Genomic DNA, 18,313 nt, shown 5'->3' with positions numbered 1-18,313 from the left:
AGGTTATAGTCAACCTGTGATTTGGAACTGTGTTTTAGTACCACCAATGTAATTGCTATCTAGATGATTTGCATTCATTCCAGGCAGACAGCCTAAGATTATGAAATTTCTGTATTGCCATTGCATTAGTTATTTCAAAAGTATCACTGAAACGATGATGCCACCATGCTTCAGAAGTATGGAGATATTAATAAGCAGCAATTGCGAAAGATTGCTATTAGCTGCTCACAATGTAAATATTTCTTCATGATGCTGACATGTGAGTGCCTGTAAAAGACGAGTGCTCCATTCTGCCTTTCAGCATGTACAGGTATATATTTGCCAGATATATCTAAAATCCAGCTCACTTTCCTAGTGTAAGCAACAGTAACAGCCTTTCAGTCTGTCACGCCACATACATATATTTGTGCTATGGATTGAAAAAGGACTTTTGCAGTTTTTTTCCTGTTGGTTTGAGTAAACTGAACAATGCTTTCTTGAGAGCAGGCAGAACAGCAGATAGCAGAGGAATGATCCTGCTCCCCTTCTAGTCAATGAGAATTTTACCACAGAAATAGAGACTGGATAAGGTCTTCCGTGCAGAAGGAGTTCATTCCTGGTAAGTAGGTTCTTATCCTATAGTTAAGAAAGCAGCTCATAAAGATGTGCATAGCAGCAGAATTTTTCAGTGCGGACTTTAATAATATGCAAGCCAGACATGCGAATCTGTACATTTTTTGCAAATCTGCATGAGAACATTTTAGGTTGTGAGCTCAGGCTTCTTATACCTCAGACATCTCTATTGCGAACCTACTCTACACAAAGGCTAATTGTCCTGGACATAGTACAATGCAAATACTGCTCCTCTCTCCAGTGTCCTGAACAGCGTGTTGAATGGTGGTTGGGCAGTTCTGCAGCACTGCCCCATGGAATCATAAGAATCATCATAGAATTGCTTGGTTGGAAAATACCTTTGAGAACATTGAGTCCAACCGTCCCTGTCCACTACTAAACCATATCCTTAAACACTTCATCTACTCCTCTTTTAAATACCTCCAGGGATGGTGATTCAGCCACCTCCCTGGGCAGCCTGTTCCAGTTCCCAATAACCCTTTTGGAGAATAAATTTTTTCTCATGTCTAAACTGAGCCTCCCCTGGTGCAACCTGAGAGATGGTCTTGACACAGAGATTCCACAGGGAAGAGAAGAAAGAAGATGGTCATGTAATTGAAGCCTAGATCATAAGGCACAGTCACCAGTGGGTATAATTATGGTTGAATGTAATTATACACCCCCAACCTTACATACCTTAATTATAGCACCTCCTGACTCTGAGTGCTTTCCTTGGAGCTCTCTCTGGTGTAGCTCTGATGAAACACACCATGGTTGTATCAGCTGTGACCCGCTTATTGCTAAAGTCGGTTACTTGGTTAGTGCAAGCATCAGTGTTTTTTCTGTATGTTTCATTTTACCTAGTTAGTTAAGAAAATTGGCAGTGGACTTGGAAGAGAGTAAACCTGTTTCTGAGGGCTTTGTCTGTCTTCTTTTTCTGGGGAGTGAGAGCTATTTGTGAGCGATCAGAGTAGCAGCTAGGGAGCTGAGGAATCTTGGAAGCTTCTCAGAGTGTCTGGAGCAGACAGTGCTGTTTTGGAAATTGTCCAGACTCTGTGTTGGAGGAAAACACCGTGTCTAGCAGCAACAGTACCTCCTGCCAGAGTCATGTGGCATGACACGTCGCTCCAGCACTTTCCACCTGGATGATCTTCACCACTCTTACCACTACCTACTTTTATTTGGGGGACCCCCCCCCTTCTCAGAAACAAGCCATGATGAAATGTGTCTCGCATGCACGAATGTCTCAAGGGCTCTTACTGGAAAGAAGATATTCAGCCAGTTAGATCTATGTTGTCATGGTGAAAGCAGAGAGGTGTTCCACCCACAGTGGTGTTTTGCCCTTAATGGAAGAACTTAGCCTAACCCTTGCACTCAGATGAAGAATAACACCTAACAGCAGTAGGCAGGGAGGTAGACTATGACAAATACGTCTGGATGATATATTATTTTGTCTCAAGACTATTAACAACAAGTTCAAATTTCAGTGTCTTTTAACAAAAATTCCTGCACTGAATAAGTAAGAGAAAATTACTTGTCATCTTAGATGGTCCTGAAAATTTAGATGCAGGAGGAACAGCTGTACAAAACATAGCTTAAAGCAAAAACCCCCCAGTATTTAGCTAACAAAGATCATCTAGTCCTGCCAGATCTTACTGACGTTTAATGGGGGTGAGAGGTACAAAGAAGCTTTATTTCCTCTGCTGTGCAGTGACATGGCTGTGTGACAGTGTTTAAGTAATAGGACACTCCACAGGGAACAGGCTGGGGGAGATGTATGCAGTAGCAAGTAGGACTTGCACAAAAGACATCCCTAGGGATGTAGCTTCATTTCAGATGGCTCTACTTGCAGCTTGGCTCTGCTGCCCAGCCTAGACCTGCCCATACACAATCCACAGTCTCTGAAAGAATACTATGAGATGAACAGAACTAATTAATTATCATTTATTTAATTACACTGTGTTTAGAAATTGTTATAGTTCACTAGCAAACCAAGAAATGTACTACAAAATTTTACCTATTATCTTGCCCTAACTTTCTTCAGACCATTCATCAGTTTCTTCTGAAAGCAGATCTCTTTCTGTTGAATAACCATAGACAAAACCTTTCAGGCTGCACCCAGCCAAATGTTAAACTCAGAATCCTTAGTTTGGAAAAGACCTTTGAGATCATCAAGTCCAACCATACTTGCCCACTACTAAATCATATCCCTAAGCACTTCATCTACCTGTCTTTTAAAAACCTCCAGGGATAGTGACTCAAATCACCTCCCTGGGCAGCCTGTGCCAGTGCTTGATAAACCTTTTTGTGGGAAAGTTTTTCCTTATGTCCAATCTGAACCTCCCCTGGTGCAGCTTGAAGCTGTTCCCTCTCGTCCTGTCACTTGGGAGAAGAGAACAACACCAACCTCTCTACAAACACCTTTCTGGTAGTTGTAGAAGTGAAAAGGTTCCCCTCAGCCTCCTCTTCTCTAGGCTAAACAACCCCAGTTCCCTCAGCCACTTCTCATAACACTTGCTCTCCAGACCCTTCACCGGCTTCGTTGCCCTTCTCTGGACACACTCCAGCACCTCAATGTTTTTCTTGTAGTGAGTGTAGTAAAGGACTCAAAACTGAACACAGGATTTGAAGTACGGCCTCCCCAGGGGTGTGCTGATGTGTGATAGCCACTCTGCTGGAGCCAGATGCTGTAAGACGTGCAAGCATGTGTTGAGGGCAGTAGCATGATTTGCAAATCTATAAAATCCCTTCCCAGACAAGGATATTCCTAAGGCAGGATATTGTATATTTCTGATTTCAGCCCGCAGTAGATTTCATACAGGTACATTATAAATATCAGGGAAAATTAATGGTATTACACAATATAAATGTGAATTTAAACACCTAAAAGTGGATCTCAATGTGAAAGTGGGAGTTCCTTGCTCTAGGAATATGGTAACACTGGGAGATGGCCATTAACCATCCGTACAGCTCTGCTTTGCCCCATCTTCATTGTCCGCCTTAGTTTTCCTGTAAATGCAAGTCACGCTAATAAGCTAAACGATCCAGCAATGCAGTACCCCAGAGCTGGGCTAGGATGGATTATCACTATTGTTATGATTTAATTTTACTGGAAAGCATGGATGTTCTTTCCCAATGTGACAAATACTAATGGGAATGCAGATCCAGCTCTGCAAACTGCTTATATTCTTAACACACAAGTTTCAAGCAAGCATTTCTACAATTAGGACACCCTGAGTACAGGGTCAGAATCACTTCCCTAGACCTGCTGGTCACACCGTTTCTGATCCAAGCCAAGATGCCATTGGCCTTCTTGGCCACCTGGGCACACTGCTGGCTCATGTTCAGTCGCTGTCAACCAACACCCCCAGGTCCCTCTCCTCCAGGCAGCTTTCTAGCCAGACTTCTCCTAGTCTGTAGCACTGCACTGGGTTGTTGTGCTTCAAGTGCAGGACCCAGCATTTGGCCTTGTTAAACCTCATGCCATTGGACTCAGCCCAGCGGTCCAGCCTGTTCAGATCCCTTTGGAGCCTCCCTACCCTCCACCAGATCAACACTTCCACCCAGCTTAGTGTCGTCCACGAACTTATTAAGGGTACATTCAAAGGTGACAAAAGGTCACACCGTTCCTCAGACACTGAAGTGCCATTCCCAGGCATTTTTCTATCAAGCCTGTTTTTGTGTTCCCGCCCCCCTTCACATCTAGTTTAAAGCTCTAGTGATGAGCCCCAATAGCTTCTGGTAAGTATCTTTCTGCCCCTTGGGGACAAATGTACCCCATCCTTGGGCAGCACACCTGGTGCTATACAGGCCAGCCCATAGTCAAAGAACCCAAAGTTTTGCTCCTCACACCAGCTTCAAAGCCAGGCATTTATTTCTTGGCTCTTCCTACCCTCATCATTTGCTGTAGCAGAAATGACAGAGGAGCACACTGCCTGTTTCCTCGATCCCCTCAGCATATGTTCCATCGCCATGAAGTCCCTTTTCATTGCCCTTGGATTTCTTGCATGGATTTCATTTCTGCCTACTTAGAAAATCAACAGAGGACAATAATCCATGGGCCTGCCCAGAGCTGGAGGTTTTCTTTCCACATCTCTAACCGAGGCCCCAGGCAGGCAGCAGACATCCCTATGGCATGAGTCCAGCCTGCCTATTAGGCCTCCTCTTCCCATCAGAAGGGAGTCCCCTATGACATTGACTGTTGTCTTTGATTCTTAACAGAGGCTGTTCTGACAGATGGCTCAGGGTGTCTTAACCTAGGGAACATTTCTAGGATGTGATGCCTGTCACCTTCGTTGAGGTTTGATTCCACTTGCAGAGCTTCATGTGTGTTGTGCAAGAGAACCTGAGAGGCTGAGATTGACACAGGGGAGATGTGCCTGCTGTGCTGGGCAGGAACCTGTTCCCCTCCATCTCCTGAATTTCTCTCCTCAGTTGAATGGAGAGAAGATGGTGAGTCCTCTGTCATACAAGGCATGCCTGCCTGTTGGATCTGAGACAGGGAGCATAGGGTGTTGTTCCAGTGGTCAATCTCCCTCTCACACTCCCCGATGATCCTCAACCTGCTCCCCTGTTAGAAGCTGTAATAATTATGTAAGCAGCCACTTCACTGGTCACTGAACGCAAGTTCTGTATCCAACCTGAATACAAGCTGGGTGTTGCGTTTTCAGCAAAGTGAAAAATCATGTATCAGAACCTAAACTCCCCTTCTGACTCCTCTGTAGGTAAAAGAGATGTTGCTGGGAAATGTGAGAGACCATTGGTAGCTTTTGAAATGTTGTAGAAACTGGTACTTATCACAGTGCACTAACGGATGCACTTGCTGCCTGGGTGAGAGATTCCCGGTGCACACGATGGCTAAGCGGCGCTTCTCTGAGGAGCATCGCATTGTCTGATGGATTTCATTCAGACAGTTGCAGTGTAATAAGCGTAACAGTGTTACTTAGATTTCCCAGGATAGCTGCTGTACAGCATGTCTAAGGTTTCTTCATCTCTATTATCTCGAGATTTGTTACTATAATGACTTCTTTCCCCTCCCCCTCCTCTGCAAACTTTATTGAACCATCACTGGCAGCTCTTCTTCATGTTAGTGTGCCCTTTCTCTTGACTCTGAATTAATTAAGGGTGAAACTGGAACAGTGACTCATAGCAAAGGAGGAGAGTTTCTTATTAGTAATAAGCAAAGGAGGCCACGGGAATTTACTGTTCCCCGGCTCCAACAATGCCTTCCTTTCTTGTGTCATTCCCACATTGATCACGTTAACTGATGCCTCTTTAAACGCTAATTGCTGTATCGATTGGATGGTCTCACTATCTGGGGGGTTGGGGGGAGCCAATCTCCAAAAAGGTGAGAGTGCTAATTATATTAGTAATTACTTTAAAGCTTTTATCCTCATTTTGCCAGTGTCCATTTCCATGGTAACAGGAGCAGGTACAGCAGCATTCAGCCGCACAGCTCAGAGCTCTTGGCTACATCAGTGGTGGCTGAAATTGGAAGGATAGTACACAGACTGTGTGTACAGACTTCCCAAGACTCCAGAGATTTATTTGCCACAGATATAACTTATAATATCAAAAAGCTACAAAAAAAAAAAATTACATGCCCTCTTTGTTAGATGTATGGGCTGTTTAACAGCTTTGATTTTTACCCTTAGGTGAGCTGGCAGGTCTCCTAAAGGCTGGGCTGCAGCCAGAGCCCTCAGGGGAATTTCTGTCTGACTCAGCAACTTTTTTTTTTTCCTGCAGCCTCCTGGGCTGAGAACAACAGCTTTGCCACTTCCTGACTTCTGGGCCTTGTCTGCTAGGCACATTTTGAAAAACAAATTCCCACCAGCGCTCCAAACGTGTCTGAAATTGTAAACAGACAGTGCTTGGAGTCGTTTATGACATTGACCTACAGTCAGCGTTAAAATTACTTCAGCTGCATCAGCTGCAGCGACTTCCTAGGTATTCAGGCTTTTAGCACGTTTACCCTGGTGTTTCCCCACGTGTTGTAAATGTGAATCCTTCACATTTTCGTTATGAAGCAGCCAGGATTCCAGACTCTCGTGGCTGGTTATTCACGTGCAACACCAAGCGTGACATTTCTGTGCTCTGGAGCAAAAGCTCTGAGGTACATATGGCACATAAGATCATAGGGTATCCTGTTTTCCGCCTGGATGAGTTTCAGAGTTCAAAACAACCTTCAACAAGAGCACTTTGATATGGAGAGTAAAATGTTCAGCTTTACGGACGGGTGCCTCCATAGGGCATTTCAAAAAAATGATGTAACAATGCAATAAGGGTCATAAGGATTTTGTAGTATCAAAAATTCCTTTCCTGTGCTTCTGGAAATATTATCATCTAGAAGTATTTTTTTCTGTGATGAGCACTGATACATTTTAAAATAAACTATTTGTTATCTATTACGTTTCTTTTTATTTAATCTAAATAAAGTTTATTCAGTTCTACAATACATATTAAATTTCACTCGAGCAAGTCTGCTATTTACAGTGAGAGTATATCTATCCTATGTATTTAAAAGAAATAAATGAGTCCATAAGTCCATAAATGAATCCATAAGTCAGATAAATAATGCATAATGCTTTAGAATTTAAGGAGGAACAGGATGAACATAAATTTTTAGGATTGGGGCACTTTACTTAGGCCAGAATGTAGGACCTTAAATATTTGCATTTGCTTTATTTATTTCCTTTTACTATTGGCATTGCCTTTATGACATAAAATCAGTTTTCTAATTTTACCAATCTAAAACAAGTGGCAGCTAATGTTTGGGCATGTTTTATCTTCTCTAATTTCAAGCAAAGAAAGATTGATTTAAGTTCATAGGGCTTTTTCGTGCTGCAAGATACCTCTCAACTTTATAATCTCTGCTGTCATCTGCCCAACAAAACCCTTAATGTACTTGATAAAACGCAATCGTGTGTCTGCCTGTTCTAGAAAACAAAATAAAAAGGAGGCTTGAAGGTTAGCAAACCTGGGGGCAGGGACAGGATAAAGATAATAACATTGGTAGAGCAGTGCTGTTATTTTACCGGCAAGTGACATGGTTACTAACCATAGCCAGTCCCAGTATTGAGAAGGGGCAAGACATACCCTCTTCTCAGGATATTTATGTGGGGAAGTCCACCTGCTTTCTTCAGATCCTTTCACTTAAACATGAAACAAACCATGTTCTTGAGTATCAGAATTTGATAAGGTGTTTACATGGAGAATGGTATAAAGCTAAGGTATCTCATGCCATCCTCTTGTCCTCGTTCAGCTTATTATTATTTTACTAATGTCCTTACACCCAGGGCTGAAGGGCCATGGTGTTACTCCCGTGTTTCCTGTGTAGTTGTACATAAGATAGAGAGTGATTTGTCGTGTGGGACGTGTCTGTCTGACAAGTGTTTCAGCCCCGTAGGAGTTAGGCTAAACCACGGGAGGTGTCTCACTCGCTTGTCTCTGTCATAATGCTTTAAAGAAATCTTCTGGGAAGAGAAACATGGGAAAACTGAATCTTTATGCACCCCAACAGCTGCAAAGACAAAAAGCCGCCTCTGCATCTGAGCAGACCAGCTGCAGAGCCTGATGTCCCACCTCTGAAAACTTGGTCTTCTCCATAGCTAGAAAACAACAGGCCAAATGACAGCGTATAATGCTATTTTATGTACTGGCAGAGAGACGGTTGTCCACATTCCCCTTACAAAGAAATTTAGCAGAACTTTTAGTACCTAGGATAAACCAGGGGTAGCATACTTACATATGTCTATGTAAAGAAATATCAGAGAGAAGGACGTTTATCCTAATTGGGTTATACACGAACAGCAGTGGTCTGAAACTGAAAACCTATTCTGAATATGCAATAACATACTCTGCTTTTCCTCACCTGCATTGTGTGGAGTGGGCAAACCACTGCGGTCTGGAGATGGGGAATCTAACACAAGCCTGCAGTCTGCTGGGTCACAGAAATTGATGGCTGCTCTGGTTCACCTGACACTTAAAATTTATATGCAAAATATTTAATATTTTGACTGACTTAATTCCAGGTCTCTGCATTTGAAAGCAGAACTTTTAGGAAGCAGAAGTAGAGGAGATTGAAGGAAAAAAAGTGGTAAAGTAAAGGGGAGAGGAGAGGAGAGAGAATCATGTGAAAAGTATGTATGGATGTCCTTTAGCGAAGAGGAAAAGCCTGTGGGGTGGGAGAACTGTTTCCATATACTGGCTCTGATGTTTAAGTTCACTTTGCAGAAACAAAGCAGTAAATGCTATTCCAACAGATCACAGATGAGAGAGATCCTGCTGCAGCTCATATCCCACTGAAATGTGTGTCCCATGTCTGGATTTGCCTTAATTTCTGCCTTCAGTAATAAGGCCCTGGAGCTGTACTGTGCTGACGACAAAACCATTCACCTGGGCTGCTTCTGCCCTTCAGTTTGTCCCCACATTGTTTTATTTATTCCCTTCGTGCTTCCTTGGCTGTATGGCTTTTTGCACCTTTTAGAGGAAGCTGTGCAACCACCTGCTCTTATTGGCAGGCTAAATTGGCAAAGTATTTTGTTTCTCGTAGGCCCAAGGCTGGCTCGCAGGGAAGGAAACAGCAAAACACGACCATATTGTGCCCTTCACCACCCCTGAGCAATGAAGCACAGCGTCACAAGCTTTTGTAAGGCAGGTGGCATGCTAAAGTCCACACAGGGGCCGTGCTGGCCTCGGGAGTTTTGAATGGCTAAAGAAAACACGTACAATCATTTTTTTGCCATTCTGCTGGTAAGTTATTATCATTATGTTTAGATGTCATGAGCCTGCAATTGTCGAAACTTATCTGGTTTATCAACCTTTTAGTTTGATTTATCTCTTCTTGCTTCCCTGCTAGGTGTAAGCAGCTTGTGGTTTGCCTCAGGCTTTCAGCAGCGAGGAGGAGGGCAGCTCTGCGGGCAGCCAGCAGTTCTGGGGCACTTGCGCATCTGATCGCAGGAGCTGAAGGTGTGGCTATTCCTGTCCCGTTGTGGACAGTCGCATGGTGCCGGTCACACCGCAGTGACCAGCAGTCAGCTCTGCTAGCAGGAGGGGTGTTTGGGCTCCACTGCTGCTGGAGCCCGAGCCCTGTGCCAGGTTACCAAACTGCTTCTCGGCCACATTTCCTGTGACGGCTCAGCAGAGACTGGCACGTGACCAAGAAGAGTTCAACGACTTCGATAGGTTCCTCTCACACTACAGCACCACTTATTTGTGTTATAATGCTGTACTGAGTGCTGCACATACTAAATAAGGGAGGCTCTCTCTGCAGGGCTGCACACCATCCAAAGCTGGAGGGATTACAGCACTCCTGCTACATATGGTCCGTGGCAGACCGGGATACAGATTTCAGAGCTTCTAAATCCCATATCAGTGATTTAACGAGATTATCCTTTCCCTGTGAAAATAAGATTGAGAGAGATTTTGATAACAGCGGGCCACACAGAACTATGTTAAATTACCTGGATCAGTAAAACATTAATATTTTATATTGCATGTGTACTTACTAGGAAAAAAACCCACAGCTCTCATGGTCAAGTGTGAAAGTACCATCTTGGTCACCGTGCACTTAGGCTGGCCTCCAAATTTCTAATATAGACTCTTTTTGATGTTTATGACCTGTCTGCATGAAGGATTCATTTATGCACAAGCAGTACTAGATGAAGGTGGGCCAAAACAATCTATTGTCCCAGAGAAATAAAAAGTCACAGACAAACCTCACATTTAAAATAGTACTTTGGCAAAGAAACCCAGAATCCAACAGAGACTTTAGCTCGTCTCTCACAAAAATCCAGCCACAAATTTTCCCCAGCTTCTCACGCAGCAGAGGTGGTTCTCCCCTATTCCTTCCCCTTCACCTCTTTTCTAGACAGATCCATTTCTTTCTTCCTTACAGTATTGCCACTTGTATCCTCTGTATTTTTTAGAGTCTGCTCAGAGCAGAGCAATAGCACGGCTCCTTGGAGTCCAGGTTCTTGCTGGTGTAACAAGGTAAATCACAGTGCATGCATCTCCTTGAGAGGTGTGAGGATGCTCCTAGGATCTGGCCTCCATCCGGCTCCTTCACACACACTTCACTCAAACCACGACCGTACTTCAGTGTGGTGACAGAGCTCTCGGTGTGAACAAGTGCCCGGGCTGCTCCCTCTTTGCCCCAGAATGTGGAGGGTGGCTGTGTGTTAGCACCAAACATCACTATACCCTCCTGGCGCACATGTTGAGGGAACATACCCTATCATGTGAATACTTGGGTGCTCTTTGTGGTATCAAAAGCAACTATTCCCGTACGGCTGGACTTGCACTCAGCCTGTGGTGGAGACTAGGAAGTTTTGGTCACATCATTCAGTACACGGCATGGAAGGAGCTTTGTTCATGTGTCCCCCCAGTGTCTCCTCAACAGGCCCTGTCAGAGGCTTCACCTCAGCCCTAGACACTGATTTCTGAGCACAGCAGGAGCTGCCTAGCCTGCACTGTATGGCCTCAAGGAAGGAGGGAAGAAAACTTGTCCTAGTTGTAGAAATGCTTGCTTGAAATTTGTGTGTTAAGAATATAAGCAGTGGAAAAACATGTTTGCAGAGCTGGATCTGCGTACCCATCAGTATTCGGCACATTGGGAAAGAACATCCATGCTTTCCAGTAAAATTAAATCATAACGATAATGACAATCCATCCTAGCCCAGCTCTGGGGTACTGCATTGCTGGATTGTTTAGCTTATTAGCGTGACTTGCATTTACAGGAAAACTAAGGCGGACAATGAAGATGGGGCAAAGCAGAGCTGTACGGATGGTTAATGGCCATCTCCCAGTGTTACCATATTCCTAAAGTAAGGAACTCCCACTTTCACATTGAGATCCATTTTTTTCACACCTCTGTCACTACCTTTTGGCTCACAACAGGAATAAATATTACTTATGTGCTATGCTGCAGCCCAAGACTTAATCAGAGCCAAAGTGCTGACCTCACAGTCTGGATTGGGAGTGGGGAGAAAATGCCTGTTGCTTCCCTGTGACGCTGGAGAATCTGGCTGTGTGGTCGCACTGCGGCACTCCTGCTCCTGGCAGCTGGAACCCCACTGCCTGCTGTGTCCCAGGAACGCAGTTAACCTAGGGTGTAAATCACAATGACAGTTCTCTTGGTCCCGGTCTGGAGGTTAGAGGCTCTTCTTCCCGTTACCACACCCTGTGCATGGAGCCTGCCTGTGCTGGAGGATTGGAAATGTTTCTATTTGTTTTCACAGGATGTTTTAGCATGCAGGTTCTGCTACTGTAGCCAAGTCTTTGTGCCAAATATTGTGATATAGAATATAGACCTTTAAAGTCTTACTTCATTATGCTATTATAGAATTATTTGCATGGAGAGACTTTGATTCTGCATGACTGAATAATCAGTTGGCATTAAATTTCTTTTCTTCTTTGCCAAAGCATTGTTATACATGGCATTAACACCAAATCTTAAATTACCCTACATATTTGTCTGACAATTGTGTTTTGGTCTAAACATGCCTTAATATCAGTCCTTTTCAGCATAGAAACACTGGGAAGAAAAGTTTTAGTTATTTTAAAGATAAAAGAAATTTTAAATGAAAGGTTTTTAGAGCTGAACACATGCCAGGACCAAAGTTTAGTAGGAATTTCACAAACTGTTACCCTTAGCTATCAAATTAAAGTAATTAAAAATATGTTCCTGAAATTATCTAGCACATGGGTATACATTCAAGATTCATAATAAATTTGTACAAGAACATTTAGTGACTGATGTTAGCAAGAAACACTGTGTTAGTATTACAAATAGAGTGCTGAAAATATACATTTACCAGTTTGACTTTGGAAAATTCACATCCTCCTGAGTGTTTTAGCAAAACAAACATCAACATGCCTAAGAGTTCTATTAACTCAAACAAATCTTATAGGTGCTTCCATTCCTGTATTAATTATATATTCAGACTACTCTGCTTGTCTGACTGGCTCTTTGCTTAGTCAATGCTGACTTTTAGTGCATTCCCTTCTATGAGGTCTTTTTCCCCTCAAAAGCAACAAAATACACTACTGACGTGTCACATGGCACTACTGATGTGTCATAGCTTGACTGTGGTTGAATAATCCTGGGTGTTTATCACTGTCTTGTGTTTAATTTCTAAGGACTCTGCAAAAGTCTGTCATTTTTTCTTTGCAGCATCACTGTTGGAGGTATAGGTGGAAACGATACCATCCCACTTAGCAGTTAATCAAGCAGAAAAATTGTTTAGAAACTACAATTATCAGTGAACAAAGAGAGGAGTAATAAAAATAATGGTGACCCATCTGCTTTAGTGCTACAGTCCTTGCTGAACTGATGCTTAAGAGAAGTAGTAAACAGTTGATAAGGATTTTTTAAGCCACTGAATATTAGAATTTATTTGTAAGTGAGCTTTCAATATTTTAATGGAAATGAGTAATTGAGAAAAAGATTCTAGATTCTCTTTTAAATTTAATGCTACAGAATAATAATGCTATTCCTTAAAGCATTTTCCATAAGTGAAACACGGAATGATTACTGTAAAGGCTTCAGATTTGGAACAGAACTGTATCTGTTTATTGTAATCATAAAACCTGCTTTCCTGTGTCCTAAACAGTTCTTTTTAAATGACCTATGAAATCAGATTACTTGTAATTGCAAAAAAACCCTTGTTCTGCTTTATTTCTTCTGATGATTGAAAAAGGGATTCCTGAAAAAGGGATTCCTGCGCTTACTATATTACCCAAGTTGCACTAGCATGCATGCTGTACACCTGTGCTTTAGCCAATATTAAAGATTAATCTTTGAATTTCTTCAGATAAAGCATTTTTCAAATGTTGTATGCATCCAGAAAATTATTTTACTGGGGCAAATAGTACTGCATCTTGGGTAAAAAACGCAACAAATAGAAAGGAATTCATTAATTACCTCCACTTCTTTTGGCATATCATTTAGCACCCCTAACTTCTGACTAATTAGGCTGTATTTTGCAGTTAAAATGCATCACACAAAAGAACTCTAAACAAACATAATTATACTTTCACTGTATTGCGCTTAGCTTTATTACACTAAGAAAGCGCATTCTACTAGCCTAAAGAAAGTCACTCCTTTACAAGTTAAACACCCATTTTCAGTAAGAAATCTAAATAAGCCTATCTCTTACCAACTAGTAATGGGGTTTAGAGATTCTTATTATTTATTGCATAAATTATTATTACTATAATTCTTAATTTAATTTTGAGATCTAAGTCAACAGAAAATTCCCAGCCCTAAGAGATGCTGCTCAGAATCTCAGGACCATGTTTTAAATCAGAAAATCCAGCACACCTTTTGTGAAAGAAAATCTTAAATGCTGGAAAACATAAGGTAAAATTATTTAAATCTCACATTTAAAATAAAAAGCTAAATTAATGACTGTGTAAGGCATACTGGTTTTCTGTATGAAGACTAATGTAATGTGCATTGAATTTATTTTGAAACTCAAAAACCATTTTAAACTAAATTTTGGAAATTCCAAATCTTCTGATGACTTTGTGTCAGTCATAGAGTAGCTCAGCCTATCACCTTTCCCATATGAAGCTATTTGTGTTGGAGGAGCAGTTGTTTCTTAATGAGATCTAGCTGAGGTTTTTAGAACTTCTTTTGAGAACTTTTTTAAGGAAGGAAATGCAGACTTACAAGAAAAGTTCATCTTTGACCTTTGTTGTAGTGTGTTTAGCAGAACTGGTAGCTTTTAAACTTCCGCCTTTGCCTCTTTTTCCCGGTGCTTTCCATCTGCTGCAGGGCAGTAGCTGTTTTCTATGCTCATTTGACACATGTAGAGCTTTCTTTTTCACTTTCTGTAAAATAACAGTCTGTACTGTAGATAAACAGAAGATTGACCTCACACAACAATATCATTAGAAACACTATCTTTTTCTTAAGCTAGTTTTGTGTATTATAAATATACAGATAGGAGGTGTGTCTTGTGTTTCTTTACAGTAGGACATCCCACCTGGAAAACAGTGATTGTGTGTTGTAGGAAAAAAAGAAAGGGACAGGCTATATTTAAGCATGATTAGATCTAGCTCATTTATTCACTGCTGTGTATACTTTGTCCTTTTGTAGCTGAAATCTGAAATCTAGGCAAAAATATCTGAGTGTGGGAAAGGGAAACTGGAAAGGATTTCTGTGTGTTATTCACAAAACAGCACAATGAATTAATTTTAACTTAGGTTCGTGTTATGTAAGTTACCATTGATGGAAATGTGTGAGACAAGTGTAGACTATTCCAGGTTGGTTTTTTTAACTGCAGTGTGACTTATGCACACTTTTTATGATTTTATCAACAAGGTTTAACAAGTACTTGTGGTATGTCACTGCGGAGTATGCATAAAAGATAGATTTTACAATGGTGCCAGCTACATAGTGCTAGTAGCGTTCTTCAAAAAGATAATGTTCTTTTAAAAAGGCATAAAAGTCAGCTTCAATATTGATGAAAATGTTCCTTAAAAAAAAAACAGGGAAAAAAAAACCCAAAAGGAGTATTTCCACACGTTTTTGTTTACAAACAACCAGTGCATAAATGCCTTCATATATTTAAAAAGTAATTTCTTTAAGTAATTAGACAGGAAATCGCACACAAACTAAACCTCATTTTTTTATTATTCAGTAGTCAAGTAAGGAGAAACGCAAAAAGCATAAAAATGGCAAGTGTAAGTATTCACATATACTTACAAAATGTTCAGTACTTCAGTTACTTAAAGTGCTGCAAGTCATATAAATAAATAGTTGTGTGCAGTGTAATTCATTTGGATGGCTCAGCTTTGTCCTTTCAGCAAAACTAAATTATATTTAGCACCTGACTAATTCATTTCAGACGTTAGGGAACCATTAAAATATACCCCAGCTTAATTCTTTAAACTGAGCACTGGATTAACAGAGCATAATGTGAGTATATTTTATTCATGACAAGCAAAATTATCATTAGTTTGGGTGGGGTTTGTTTGCTGCTCTCTGGCACTGGCACAGTTAACTTCTCTTGCACCTGTGATGAGAATTATCAAGTGGGATAAGTCAGCAGAGTCCTAGGAATTCCATTGTAACGTCCCTTTTTGTAAGCAAGAAATCCAGCCCCCTTCAGACGAAGTATTCAGGAATATTACTTCCTCTAAAACAAATGGAATTAAATAGCAAAGTGCATTTATTGGATCTAGGTTCTAGCCTTTTGTTCAAAGGTCTGTAATGCATAGCCAGTCTTTTATGTTCAAGTGGCTGTAAACAACCACAAGGCTCTGGCAGAGCAGAAAATGGGGAAGTACTGAAATCCCATTTAAATCTTTTGATAGAATATCCAGTCTTCATGTTACATCTGCATTTACTTAATTAATTAGTGTTAGAGATTTGCATGGGTCTGGGTTTTTTTGGAGTGATGTGCTGGACTGAGAGTGTGTATTTAATTTCCTCTCCACCTCTTCTGTCCTCTCCTTACCCTTCTCTCTTCTCTACCCCATACATTACTCATCTCCCTCTCCTTTGTAGTCTTCTTTAGCCACAGACTTAATAAAGTCTCCCTTCTACTTCTTTGTTTGCTTTTACCTTGTTTTCCATCACAGCATCACTTCTGCTCTTCAGTAAACTCATAAGAGCAAGAAGTAAATTAACTTGCAGGGAGAGAGAGACTAGTAAATGAAAGGGAGGTTTGACTGTTGCCACTGTGGTAAGAAAGTGGACATGGCAGCTTTCTGCCCGGCATGGTGTTCACCCCAGTTGCATTTCCCTGTTTACACTGCTGAAGGGTTTTGCAGAGTGCCTGTATTTTCCCAGTCATATGTGACTATGCTAATTCTGAAAATTAATTCACCTCCTTTCATTTCCTTTTTTCAACTACTTCTGTTTTCCTGAGGCTTTGAGAAGACCACAGGATATCCTTCTGATCTACTTGGTAATATTTATCTTCACTTATCTCCTTCATCTCTTCACAGTTGTACATCACTTTGAGACTACATACCAACTGCTTACATCCATTTACTCTGTAGTCACCAACAGGTATTACTTCCTAAGTACTATTACTCATGTTTCTCAGAGTCAGCAGCTCTTCCCTACAGTGTAGCCTTCTTAATCAAATCTTTACTTGTATTTCTTTCCCAAAGAATCACTCACACAGTTTTCATAGTGCTGACCCTTTCTTTACAAGTGAACTAGCATCTGCTTTTTCTTCTTCGTTTCCAGAAGCCTCAATCCACAGGCAGTGTTACTGGTTTTTGCCAGTGCTTTTATGTAGTTCACACATAAAAAAAGTGAAGCAACTGTTGGGGCACCTGCATGTGATTTGGATGTGGCAGAAGTGTCCTCTTGTCCCACTCATTCTGCCATGGTCTGCCTGGACTTAACTTTCCTCTTCCTAAGGCAACACTCTTCTTCACCTGGGACCGAAACACCTCCTTATCACTCTGTTTTCCACCCTTCAAAGACCAGTCCTTATGCGAAGGTCAGATGAGCTATTTTGTTCAGCTCCAGGAACAAAGGAATGTCTTTCATATTCAGCAGTGGCTGAACACTCCCCTTTTTATTGCAGTCATATGAATAGGAGACAGGATGCAGCACTGCACTCCTGGTGATTTCCCTCTTCATGCAAACAGCGTAAGAAGAACTAATACATGGGACATTTCCCATACATGGTGGAACAGAAACAGTTTTAATCTCCTCTGAAAGATAGTCACACATGACTGGGAAAGCATCACTTTCAATGTTGGAATGAGAGACAAGACTGCTGTAAAATCATAGTTTTGTCATCTTAAATTCAGGGTTTTTTTCCCTAAGAAAATCTTCAAGTTTCCAGTGAAGCTTGGTTGTTCAAAATTTTGGTAGCTAACAGTGGCTTGTGCCTCTTTTCTAACTGGTGAGGGGTGATGGCAGAAAGCTTCGACTTGTTTGCTGTGACACTGAGATTTCAGGACTTCTTCCTTCTAAGCTCAAGCAATTGAGGGGGAGGTGAGGAAAGAGAAAATACGTGTGGCAGAGGAGGAGAAACAATGTTTACCACTGAACATCTGACAGCAAGTGAACTGTTATATTTGCTGAGACATCATTATTTTTAAATAGCTTTTGAGACTTCTGGGTTCATCACTGCCTGGAATGTACAAATGAAAGCAACTGAAGTGAGCAGTTAGAGAAATAGAGATCTGCAAAGTACAGCAGGTTGTTAGGAGCAGAGAAATTGAACATGCTCATAGCAACGCTGCAGGTCATACTCCCTGACCCAAGAATTGCCAAGTCTGCTGTCTTTTGCAGCTTTTCACATTAAGGGCATATTAACCAGGCAAAGCAAGGAGATTTACTGGCTGATGTTCCTTCCTTAGGGTTGTCAGCCCAAGTAGTACATAAGATGAGCAAATTGAATACCCATCCTGTAACCCTTGCTTGGATGAAGCCACCACTCAGGCTTTTGGTTAGACACTCAGTCAAAGTGGTCCTGGCTTTGTGTGGTCCGATGTGAGTCTTCTCCACAACAGTGTGTGCCAGCCTCAGAGCCCTCGCTCTGTGTGCCAGCAGCAATACCATCTACAGCAAACTGACCTTGGAAAGTTTTTCCATGACAAGATACAGTCAGGCTTTTCCTAACATACACAGATGAAAGGAGAATTGCTGATTATCTACTTTTTGTTGTCCTGCAGTGGATTACGGTATTTTACTTGGCACGGCAATAGAGCAGCAGGACAAATGTCATCCTGATTTCAACAAGATCTA

The 18,313-nt window shown here is 41.6% G+C and overlaps 2 long non-coding RNA genes across 2 annotated transcripts; both read left to right on the top strand.

Moving 5' to 3' along the window:
- Positions 1-8,643: 8,643 nt before the first annotated feature.
- On the top strand, positions 8,644-9,558 carry LOC138733665 (uncharacterized). The gene is made up of 3 exons (XR_011339438.1): positions 8,644-8,729; positions 9,143-9,342; positions 9,449-9,558. It is a non-coding gene; the product is annotated as an uncharacterized lncRNA (long non-coding RNA).
- Positions 9,559-11,479: 1,921 nt separating this feature from the next.
- Positions 11,480-17,720, top strand: LOC138733020 (uncharacterized). The gene is made up of 2 exons (XR_011339359.1): positions 11,480-12,256; positions 16,796-17,720. It is a non-coding gene; the product is annotated as an uncharacterized lncRNA (long non-coding RNA).
- Positions 17,721-18,313: the final 593 nt, after the last annotated feature.

Source organism: Phaenicophaeus curvirostris, chromosome Z (genome assembly GCF_032191515.1).
Source record: "Phaenicophaeus curvirostris isolate KB17595 chromosome Z, BPBGC_Pcur_1.0, whole genome shotgun sequence".
Taxonomy (NCBI): domain Eukaryota; kingdom Metazoa; phylum Chordata; class Aves; order Cuculiformes; family Cuculidae; genus Phaenicophaeus; species Phaenicophaeus curvirostris.
Note: the sequence above shows the minus strand (reverse complement) of the source record. Positions and strands in the feature narration are given on the sequence as shown.